Raw genomic sequence first — 12930 nt, forward strand, 5'->3', positions numbered from 1 at the left:
ACCAATTACATGTTCTAAGTGTGGTAAAAGCTTTGGTTGTAATGTAAATCTCAAAGTGCATCAGAAAGTCCACACGGGAGAGAAACCATTTGCATGTATAGAGTCTGGTAAAAGCCCTGGTCAGAAGGTAAACCTCACAATGCACCAGAGAATACACACAGGAGTGAAACCAATTACATGTTCTGAGTGTGATAAAAGCTTTGGTTGGAAAGAAAGTCTCACATGGCATCAGCGAATCCACATAGGGATGAAACCATTTGCATGCACTGAGGAGGTAAAAGCTTCAGTTGCATTGGGACAGGTAATTAGGGAATGTACACTCTTGCTATGAAGTATGGAAAAATAGCACTCTGGTATTGAGATATATGTAATGAGACCTCCTTTTCATCTTTAGTTCTGAATTCAAAGCCCAAATCTAATGATAAACAATAGACACAAGGCTCAGATGTTATTAAAAAAATAAAAAGCTTGTCATCAGGTAAAATAGTGGAGAAGTGACATCCCAGGAATGCAATAGGGCACCCTAGGGGGCACTGCAGTGAACTTTGTCATGTCAGGACAAGGTTATACACTCTGTGCAGTCAGCACCGAAATGGCATTTGCAGTCAGATGCACAGATAGAGCTATGCAAGCATCCAGAACATCAAAATTCAATATTCAAGACAAGGAAAAGAGCAAATGCTAGAGTCAGTTCTTGTTTACTTAGAACCCTTCTAAACCCTATGTCTTAGGAGGGGGGTCACTCACAGGAGGGCAATCAGAGTCATTCTGCTGGTAATATAGTGCTTTACCCATGGAAATGGGGACTTGCATTACTGCCTGCCCTCATTCTAGACAAAATTGCTCATGCTATTTAGTAAGGGAGGTAATTTTGCCAGCATTGTTAAGAGGCATTTTCAGGGATCAGGAGCTGATCAGAGATGGAACAATACACACAGGGGTCCTTTTACAAAGGCACACTAGCGCTTTTAGCACGCTGTATAAATAAGCGTGTGCTAAACTCTAGAGATGCCCATATATTCCTATGGGTGTCTCTAATGTTTAGCGAATGCTAGTCATTACCACGTGCTAAAAATGGTACCGCGCCTTTGTAAAAGACCCCATAGTTTTGTATAACCAAAACTCTACACTGTCTCCAGCCTTCGAGAAAACAAGCAGAGTTCCTTGTGGGTATTTTTTCAGTGGGCAACACTGATAGCAAAAGAATGCACATTTTTCTTTCACTATTGCTGCAAATGCCATAGGTTAAAATTACCCACAGGATGAAAGGGGAAGCGGCAATAGACAGGTACTTTATTTACCGAACAGTATTTCTAACGGTAATGGATATGATAGATGTGTCTTCCTCTTGAAAGATGAGTAACAACAATGCAATGTGTTATAGGAGGTACAGTACAAAGCAGTAAGCAGGTTGGGCTCACTGGACTCTGTCATCGTTCAATGTCATGAAGTGCACAATTTGATCCCTAAAAGCTGTTAAAATAGCTTTATGAGGAGCTGCAGCCAGTATCAGAGGAAAGGAAGCTTGTCATCAGTATATAGGGTTGTTGGAAACACTGCTATGTCCCTCCTGTGCAGGAACTGAAGCCTCTCACCCACTTACATCAAAGCCTTTAAAATCTTTCTAGCTGTGGCATTAGGCTAAGCTGCAGTGAGCACCTGAGCGCACATACGCACACACACATGCATACACAAACACACCCACACACACATGCATGCACAAACACACGCACACACACACAATCTGCATACACAGACACATGCACAGGCAAGTGCACACACATACGTTCTGCCCCCCCCCCCCCCCCCCCCCCCACTGATGTTATCAAACAAGTGTCCAGAGCCTTTAAAATCTTGCCAGGCTCTGTGTGTAGCCGCTGCCACATTGCCAAAGGGTATCTTTGAAGGCATCATTTCCAAGTGTGTTTGTTTTGTGCACACTATGACTGTAATGAACTTCTCTTCTAAACCAGGGTATGTAGAGTATGATCTCAGTTTCTCATATTTACTTCTAATGCTTGTGGTAGTACTTTAAATTGTGCCAAATAAAGGTAGCAGAACATTATCTCATCTTTGTCTGCATGAGACCACTTAATTGTAGTTAATCCTTTCTTACCAGCTTCTGCTGTTGAATTTTATGCTGTGCTCCTTTTTAACCCCTTCTCCCTATTGACTCCTTAGGTGGTAACTTGGGGAGCAATGGGGGGGGGGGGGCTATTCCTAGCTGGTAAGAGTCAATCCAAGCTATATTCTGACAGGAATAGCCATGTGAAGCTTATGTAAATATGGGGAAGTGGAAGGGCTGAGAGAATGTCTTCTAGCTTCTTCACTGAATCAGTTTTCTGGTTCTGGAGGGCAAATAGAGGTAAATGAGTACAATATAAGTCTTGGCATGAATGCAACTAGCCCACAGGTGTCTGTGCTCTCCCTCAGCCTGAAGAGTTTCCAGTAGATCGAATCCTCTAGGGAGCTCTCTCTGGACCTAGTTCCTCATTAGCACTGGGAACACTTGACACCATTTACAGCTAAGAGTGATCCTTCTGGATTAGAATTATGGAGGGGCACGAGGTCTCTTTTGGTTCCAATATGTCAGTGGTGGAACTTCTGGCTCAATCAAAGTCACCAGTAGGTGTGTTAAGAGTCACTCTCTAGAATACTATATCTGGAATGGAAAACTCTTTGGTGCATAGGATTGACTTGGCTTTGAAGGTAGTATACAGTCTGCAAAACTGGGTGGGGGTTTTGGAGCAGAAGACAATAGATTTGGAAAGGAAACCTGAGACAACTGAAAGATCTTCAGGTCTGTCGTACAGCCTTAACTGAGATCAAATGGAATGCCATTGGCAAATGGAAGCTTTGGGCAATTATACTAAGAGGCTCAATTTGAGATTTTATGTTTCTTAGGCATTTTCAATGTGTTTGATACTATAAGACAGTTGTGAAGGTTCCACTTGAATCTATATCTCCCTTCATAAGGGCTTGTTATTTACCTTCTGAGACAACTGTGAGGTGGAAGAAAGAGGCTCTCTGAAAATAATGTAAATCTTACAGGGGTCTTTTTTGGGCAGTTCTCAGGCTACTTGTGAACAGAAGTACTTTGCTGGTAACCTTACTGTATTGAGTGCACAAAATCTGAACTCTAGTTTTTCTTCAAGGATGTCATCTTTTTTGGGATGGTCTATTTCTGTTTCCTGATATTCCCAAGGTCTCTCAAGCCATATGGAAATTGTTTCTGTTTATGAGATAACTTTTTATCTCCTGGGGGGAGGGGGTGTCTTTTCTTTCTTTCTTTCTTTTTTTAACGATCCCATAAGGCATATTTTCAAAGCAGTTAGACTTACAAAGTTCCACAGGTTACTACGCAACTTTGTAAGTCTAACTTATTTGAAAATGAGCCCCATCTGTTTGTGAAATTGCTAAATATTAATTATATTTATGCAAAACATGTATATTCCACCTATATAAAATCCTAAGCAGAGTCCAATAAAACATAATAAAAAGTATAAAAACATTGTACCTCATGGTGATATTCTAAGTTGCTTTTCAAGAAAAACTATGTGAAATGTATTGTATTCAGAATGTATTAAAACTCATGTTTAATTTAATTCTGGCATGTAACCATCAAGTTCAAGGTGGAGAATAATAATCAGGTATCTCCTCTGACCCTAGAGGGCTCACAATCTTGGTTTGTGTATCTGAAGCAATAGAGGGTTAAATGACTTACCCAAGGTCACAAGGAGCTGCAGTGAGAATTGAACCAAGGATGCTGGGATTAAAACCCATTGCACTAACCATTAGGCCACTCCTAAAATGGGCCTCTGTGTGATTTGGTGGCAGGGACCTTCCTAAAATCCCCATGTGCCAGAAGGTTTATATCACACTTTTGAGAAGCATTTTTCTTTTTAACACAGGAGGCAGTGTTTGTAATCCAGGTGTGGTGGTGAGCAACCTCTGACATATTTGGGTGAATTGAGCCCATACAGTGTGATATGCAGTACTGTCAGCACTCTGGCAACTGCAATATGAAACGCTGAAGAAAAGGGCAACGCAGAAAGGTAATGGAAGATAGAGATGAGGTAGGATTGATTTTAGTAATGACATTATTATGCACGGTAATCTAGGTATATGCAGATTAGTGATTTTAATAATCATGTATTCATGTGTACCGTATGTGCTTGAGATGAGCAATTATTATGAAGAGGAATGAGAGAAGTACTATAAAATTTCATGCAAACATATACCCAAGCTTGGTACCTGCACACAAACACACATGCATGCACAGATACACACACACCACACAAACTCACAAACACTCAAACATGCTCTGAACTACACAGAGCAGTACAGGCTTTGGTCTGGAAAGGAAACAAGAAAGTGAAATATTTCTCAATGTCTGAAAAAACATATATTAACCTGCTCATTCCTAGGCCCAGCAACCACACATCCGGCATCAGTGCATTATTTGCGGGATCTGTCCACGCCATATAGTGGAACAATGAGAAACTATTTTATGGCTGTGAACATATCTAACACACTAAATAGTGCAGACAGTAGCATAGGGTGGAAGCTCAGAAACTTAAACTCTATATGCCAAAATGGTCCAGATGAAAATACAAGGCACTATTCTAGTTGTCTGTAACTCATAGTAATGGGACTACACTTAAAGAGATGCAAGGGTTTTCTAAATTCATAAACAACATGCAGTAGGATTTAGGATAAGCATTAACACATTAAACAATGCGTTCTTTGGCTTAGCTGCCAAGCAAATAATGTAATGAGAAAGAGGAAATTAATTTTGGAGCTATTACACACTTATACTACTGGAAAATAAGTCTGTCATTAAACCATCAGAGCTTTTCTACCCAGTCCAACTGGCTGGGTGTGCCCCGAGGGCTGAGTTGAAACCCCCTGAATTAGAATATAGATGAGACCTGGAAAAGACCATTCAGTCTGCTCACTTATCCCTGTCCTGCCTGCAGAACTATATGCCAGCAGGTTACCACTTCTTATCTAAGAGGCTTTGAGGGGCATAATCGAAAGGGACGCCCAAGTTTTGTTGAGGACGTCCTCGCAAAACATCCCGATGGAGAGGCGGAGAAACCTATATTATCAAAACAAGATGGACGTCCATCTTTCATTTCGATAATAAGGACGGGGACGCCCAAATCTTGAAATTTAGGTCATCCTTAGAGATGGTCGTCCCTAGACTTGGTCGTTTCTGATTTTCGGCGATAATGGAAACCAAGGATGCCCATCTCAGAAACGACCAAATGCAAGCCCTTTGGTTGTGGGAGGAGCCAGCATTAGTAGTGCACTGGTCCCCCTGACATGCCAGGACACCAACCGGGCACCCTAGGGGGCACTTCATTGGACTTCATAAAATGCTCCCTGGAACATAGCTCCCTTACCTTGTCTGCTGAGCCCCCCAACCCCCCCATAAAACCCACTACCCACAACTGTACACCACTACCATAGCCCTTACGGATGAAGGGGGCACATAGATATGGGTACAGTGGGTTTCTGGTGGGTTTTGGAGGGCTCGCTGTTTCCTCCACAAACATAACAGGTAGGGAGGGGGATGGGCCTGGATCCGCCTGCCTGAAGTGCACTGCACCCACTAAAACTGCTCCAGGGACCTGCATACTGCGGTGATGGAGCTGAGTATGACATCTGAGGCTGGCATAGAGGCTGACACAACATATTTTGAAAGATGTTTTTTTTTAGGGTGGGAGGGGGTTAGTGACCACTGGGAGAGTAAGGGGAGGTCATCCCCGATTGTTTAATCTTCTGCCCTCCCCAACCCAATAGAATGTTCCACACACTCATACCGTTAGGGAGAGAAGAAGTGAAGGCTACGCAAAGTTGATGAGAAAATATTCCCTTTATTACTTACCAAGCAAGAAAACAAATTATAGTTCTTTTCTCATGAGAGAGAGTTACAGCAAAGCATCTATCGCGTTTTATACTCTTCTACCATTATACAGCTCAAACAGTTTGTTAGCATTAGTTTCGACCACAATGTAGATAATTATTAGTTCAGCCACACTGATCAAGATTATTAGTAAGGGCTAAAGCAACATCATTCTGATAGCATATTCCATTTCACCAGCAACCATTTATCTATGTTCCAGACATTATATCTGAAAAAGCCCCTAACCACATTCTTTAGTAAACACCTTGCATGGAAAATTGCTTCATGTTCTTCTTTCTGCAAGCCTGTCAGCAGAGCTCATGAGCCTCTGGGTCACATAGAGGCCATAATTACTAGGTCAGGCCCCCTAACCCCCCTGAACACAAAGCACCCCACAAAACACCAAAAATACCCTAGTGGTCCAGTGGGACCCTCGATAACCCCCCTCCCAATGCTAGATTTGGTGGTCTAGGGTTGGAGTACCCCTCCCTCCATTCCTTCCCAAACCCAACCCCTCCCCTCATGCCCTAGAATGGAGGAGGGAGGGACTAGCACTCCCTCCCTCCTCTAGGTGCCACCTCAAAATGACGGTGCCCTGCCCGGTGCTTTCTGGGATGCACTGGGCGAGGCTTTACTTCCATATAAGGGAGAGATTGGGGTAAATAATCAACCAGTGGCAGTCAGCGGGTTATTTGGGTTTGTGTGGCCGGCTGTTCCTTATCTGGTTAAGTGCAATATTCAGCACTTAACTGCCTAAGTGAAACTGAGTTTTATGTGGTTTGATTTGTCCAGTTAGCTTAGGTACTGGATATTGGTACTTAACCACCTGGACCACTCACAAAATTTCCAGCTATGGCTTTAGCAGTTAGTGCTGAAATTTGAAGCACTAACTAGTTATGTGCCACTGAATACCAGCGGACAGCTCCGCAGGAGCAAAAACGTTAGGCATTCAGCCCTAGTACATTTTCAAAGAGGCCAATTTATGAGAATAACTCTCAAAGGGGCCCTTTTACAAAGGTGCGGGAGGGCTAAGGGGTAGTGCGTGTGCCCAGTGGTAATTCTGATTTTGGCACTCACTGAATCCTGCAGTAGAAAATAATTTTCTATTTTCTACCACAGGGGCATTCCAACTGGAATCCAACTGATGGCAATGAGGCAAGCAAATGCAGGTAATCTATAACTTTGCATCTAATTTCTTGAAATGTCCCTGACCCACCAATGCCCCTCTCATGGCCATGCATCATTTGGAGTTATGCATTATGAAATTTAGGCACGCATGTTATAGAACAGTTCATAGGGCAGATCCACGTGTAACTCATAATTACTGCCAATTAAGTGCTTGTTCAAGCCAAAAATTATCTTCTAAGTAATTACTTTGCATGCAGATCTGTGATCCACATCGAAAACTGTGCACCCAACTTTGGGTGATGTATACAGAACCCAGTGGAATTTGCTTATCTGAATTGGCTAGATAGGATATATGAGATGTGGACGTTCTGTGACAACTACTTTGAAAGTGCCACATGGACAACATCAAGACAGCGGCAATAGGCAATCAGTTGGACAGGTCACGAATTCCTTCTCCTTTGCACATGAGAATTCATGCCTCCATCTGTTCCCTGTAATTCTTTCTAAGGTTCATTATGGAAGATTTGTGAGTATGGGGAAGGAAAAGATAGCATATGCATTAGGATTCAACCCATAGGATCCAATGTGGTAACCAAGACTAGAAGTGAAAATAATTAAATACTGGTTAGAGAAGGATGGTGGTTATAGGAAGTAATGAAGGTGGGTCTTAATGTGTTGGTCAACCATTTTCAGTTACCAAAACAAGCTACCCTCCTAAACTGCTGCCAATCACTTCATCCCTCTCATAGGCCTCCCTTCATTTACAAAGTGATCACTCAGTGCTGTATGGTCCATGAGGAATGCTATCACTGAAGTCCTTTGTAGATTTAAATGTGACTGCTCTTCACAGAACTGTATACACTTTCAGTGCTAAACAAAACTAAAAACTTGATTCACAGAAAACTGATCTGATCTTTGTACAATGCTGATATCAGATCTGAAAACTGCTTCCACTACACATTTTCAACAGACTTTTTTTTCTTAAATGAACTTGGCACTGCATGATTTTGTTTGTTTTTCCAAAGCTTAAGCGTTTAAATATACCACTGAGTCAGTTCTGAAAATACGACCTTTGGACTCCATATAGCATATGACTCTTTACAGTCTTCAGGACATATCTGGTTAGTTTTCTAGTCTATATTTCCCTTTTCCACATTTGTTATTTTGAGAAATAAATTCTTCCCCCCCCCCCCCCCCCCCCCACACACACATACACATTTCTTTTTTTTACCAACACAGTATGAGCAACTAGAGAGTTTGGAGGCAAGGCTGGAAATTGGTTTGTTTGGCACTTCCAACCAAAAATGTGTTCCCCTGCCCCTGAGCTAAGGATTCAAATGATGATATATAATGAGGATTTTTAGGGGGTAATTTTCAGCTGCCTGCATAATGAACAGACTGCAAAGATACCTTTGCACAAGGACTTTGCACGAATTTTCATACGTTTTCATATTGATGTTCATGGCAGCTACATAATACTTGCAGACATTTGCACCTGTTTCTTGCTTTTTTTCAGGGGAAATAGAGTTGAATATACAATTTACATAATTATATTCATCCCTGACCTAAACAAGCAGCCAGGAATGCTACTGCCTCAAAATGGGGCTGAAAGCAGGCACACTGTGGAACAGAAGAAATTTTCAGATAGCTGATATAGGCTTGCAAATGGCTCCGATAGTTGTTCTCCATGACATACTTGATTCCATTTATACCTGATATTTTTAGGTAATTCAATTGATGGAGCCCTCTTTTTCGTAGTAATTTAAAGTTTGTGGAGGACCTGCTGCTAGTATCTGAAATTTCAAAAAGTTCCCTTTACTTTCAGTCACATCATGTGCCACAGAGTGGAGGCCGACCGAAACTGCTTTTTTTTTTTTTCAGTTTTGGCCAAAACCGAAAAAGCTACCAAAACTGTCTAAACACTTTTAGCCAAAACTGCACTGAAACTTACTGCCTAGTTTCAGCTGAAGCCAAAACCGAAAACTAAAGATTGGTTGTGTGAATGTGAACCAATGAGGCCCACTGGGGATTATCAGAGCTAGCAGTTGGCAGCCCTCTGCTAAACCCACAGGAGATTATTACACCCCACCCCCACCCCAGTCCCAAGAACTGCAAGCAGAGGCTGACAACTGGGACAGACATTGTAACAAGGAGTTCTGGACAAGTCTAGCATGTTTAGGTGCAAAATACAGCTGCCCAGTTAATTAGTGGAAACAGAGCTTATTGCTCCAAATCTGTATCAGTTGCACTGGCCTGCTAGTTTCTAAGCGAATTGATTTTAAATAGCTGTGTCTTGTATACAAAGCATTACATTTAGGTTGTCCTATTTATCTTTCCAGTATATTAATCAAATATTCCCCTTTGCAGGCATTGGACTTCTTCAACTTCCAGGTCTTGATTCCGTCAAACTGTCATCAACCAGGAAACCTGCTTTTTCATACATCGGACCTTCTTTATGGACTCTTTGTCTGTAGACTTTCATGAAGTTCCTTCCTATTTTGCTTTTCGAAAATCCATCAAGTCGTTGTTTCAATAATTTTATAAATAGTGGAGGTCTGTTTTATTTGTAAGAATTTTATATTCATAGTTTAATTGTATGTTGTATATTTAAGAACTTATTTAGTGACTAATAAAAAAAGGCCCGTTTCTGGAGCCAATGAAACGGGCGCTAGCAAGGCTTTCCTGTGGCCCCCCGGCCCCCCCACCCGTCGTCGATGTTGGTGAATTGCTCCGCCTCCGCCCTCAACGTCATAACGTTTGACGCGAGGGCGGTGAATTGCTCCGCCTCCGCCCTCAACGTCATAATGTTTGACGCGAGGGTGGGGCCCAGAGACTGTGTTTTTCGAGGCTTCAGAGCTTCGAACATACGAACCTTGGCTTCAGCGACGTCAGAAGCCAATAGAACGTTGAGGGTGAGTTTTATATATATAGATTGTAAACTGCTTAGACACTGATGTAAATTATGGTATATTAAGCCAATATATCCAATTCAATCCAAATATCCTCTGAAACAGGAATTTTGTGAGAACGTGTAGGAAAACCAAATCGTAATTACCAGCTTTATTTGCTCACCCAGTGACAAGTAACAAGAGAAAGTAGCATTGAGATGTTTCCCATTTTGTATTTAGGTGAAAAACTGATCAAGCACAAGCATAATATAGAGTCTTACTAAAATAGGATAAAGAAGTTCAGACACTGCGGACATTATATCAACTTGATGCACAATCCAGAATACAAAAGCACACTGATATCACTGAATGTGAGGACTATAAGCTCTGGAGAATTGCAATCAAGAGCAATACATTTTTCAAATTACTTTCTAATATATAAACTTTGTTTCACTGTAATATTTCTATACTAACACTATAAGTTGGCCACTGCAGATTCCACTCTCATAGAATCTAGCTTCTGCATGCCACAAGTTTGATTAAAATGCTGCATCTTCATCATACCCAACAGAGCCTGGAAATTCTTTAAGATCACAGAAATAGTATCACAAATAAAACAAACTGACACATAAAGCCACAGAGCTTTTACAATGGCTGACTTTGCACCACATTTGGAGTAACAGCTGATATCATACCTCCATAGAGAGCTATTTCTTAAGGAATTTATTATCCCAAACTTACAGGCTTAAGTTCCTGATAAACGGTGATCTAGCAATCCCTGGTGATCTAGTGGTATATTCAAGGCAGGAGTGTTCTCCCAGTCGCTTTTGTCCATGTCAGATCTACTCTCAAAATGGCTGACTTGTCTTCTTGTGGCAATTTCATGAGATTACCAATAGAGGTCATGGAAGCCATTTTGAGATCTGAGCCAGCATAGGCAGGAGCGAATGGGGATCATGTCTGTCCTGACTACACCCCTAGACTACCAGGGATTGTAAGTTAAGCCTGAGGGGGGCACCAACAAGTGGGCAGGGGAGAGAGCAAACTCCTGTTCAGTGGGAGGGGAAGAGAGGGAGGGAGACAAGCAGTACAAAGCCTAAAGTTTTGGCTGCCATGTAAAACACACAGTGAGTTTCAGCCGAAACCAAAACCATGGCCATAATCTTTCGGCAGAAAAAGGATTTTGGGCCAATTTTTGCACAGTAATTGAAACCAAACCTAAAATCTGGTTGGCCTCTACCAGAGTTTAAGAGAACCAAGGCATTGTTCAGCTGTTTATCAGTGTCTTCTGCAGTCCCCATATAGCCCATGCTCCTAAACATTACTACTGCACAATCAACTAAAAAGGGGACTCAGGCCATGACATAGGCATAAGCAACACAGACAACTGCTTAGGTTGTCAAATTTTGAAAGTGCCAAGTGCCCACGCTAGAGAGGATCTTAGGACCGTCTACATGTGCTGCTTCAAATGGGCATCACTGTGGTGCTATGGCTTTCCTCTGTTCCTTTTAGCCAGTCTTTGAGCTTTCTGCCCTCCTCCCCTCCCCCCCCCCCCCCCCCCCCGAAGATCTAGTGCCTGGTCTTGCCTATGGGAACCAAAATCTTAAATCTGGCTCTGAAGGAATGAGAGTGTGCTCTATAGAAGACATGTACCTGTACGTCTTTTTCTTTTTTTATTTCAAAGTAACAATATATAATAAGGTAACAGAAAATCTAGGAATAACAACATAAGAGCAATTAACAGCATTCGGAAACAGAATGACTGATGCATGACCCAGTTAATAGTTCTGCATGAAGGTGTGGGAAATACTGTGGCCTGTTCCTTGGAGCAGAGAGGGAGGGGAGTCCCCAGGGGGATATGTCTATGGAATATCACTTTAAACATCAAGCCAAAATGTTGTACTGTGATGAGGAGAGTCTCATGGATGAATAATATTTGTTCTGTTTCTAAATGCCTATCTAGAGAAAGAGGAGATGTGTGAACATTTCATGATGCTTAACTTCCTTCTTTGGTACAGACACTTACACATGATTGTGACTATGTTGGTTATGTAGATTTCTCTGGTCTAAGTGCATCATTAAACATTAGAAATATTTTTCCATATAGAAAACTAGGCAAGAAATGGAGTCATATGGGGGAGCACAGGCACTATTCAATGGTAAGATGGCTCTCAAATATTCACAATCAGCCGATAGCAGTCATAAAAATGTCTGATGGGGCTCATTTTTGAAAGAGAAAACACCTAAAAATTGGCATAAAGCAGCATTTGAATGTTTTTCTCATATAAAATGTCCAAACTGGTATTTTTGAAAACTATTTTTCAGATGTTTTTCTATGTTGTTTGTCTACAGTGTGTCCAAATCTCAAGAGGGAGCGTGTTATGGATGGAATTTTGGGCGTTCCTAAGACTTGGACGCTTTTCAGCCATAATGAAATAAAACAAAACCGTCCAGGACTAAAATGAAGATGTTTTGAGCTACATTTGTTTTTATAATGAATAAGACACAAAAAGGTGCCCTAAATGACCACTGGAGGGAATCAGGGATGACCTTCACTTACTCCTCCAGTGGTCACTGATCCCCTCCCACCCCCCAAAAATGTGAATAAAAACATCACTTACCAGCCTCTATGCCGGCCTCAAACGTTATACTCAGGTCCATTAAAACAGCATGCAGGTCCCTGGAGTAGTCTAGGGGTAAGTGCAGTGCACTGCAGACAGGTGGACCCAGGCCCATACCTCCCCCTACCTGTTACACTTGTGGTGGAAACTGTGAGCCCTCCAAAACTCACCAGAAATCCACTGTACCCACATATAGGTGCACCCTTCACCCATAAGGGCTATTGTAGTGGTGTACAGTTGGGGGTAATAGGTTTTTGGTGGGTTTCAGGGATCTCAGCAGACAAGATAAGGAAGCAACAGTCAGATGTGTACCTGGAGGCATTTATTTGAAACCCACTGCAGTGCCCCTTAACATGTCCCATTGCTCTCCTGGGATGTCTGG

This window comes from Microcaecilia unicolor, chromosome 1 (assembly GCF_901765095.1).
Source record: "Microcaecilia unicolor chromosome 1, aMicUni1.1, whole genome shotgun sequence".
Taxonomy (NCBI): Eukaryota; Metazoa; Chordata; class Amphibia; order Gymnophiona; family Siphonopidae; genus Microcaecilia; species Microcaecilia unicolor.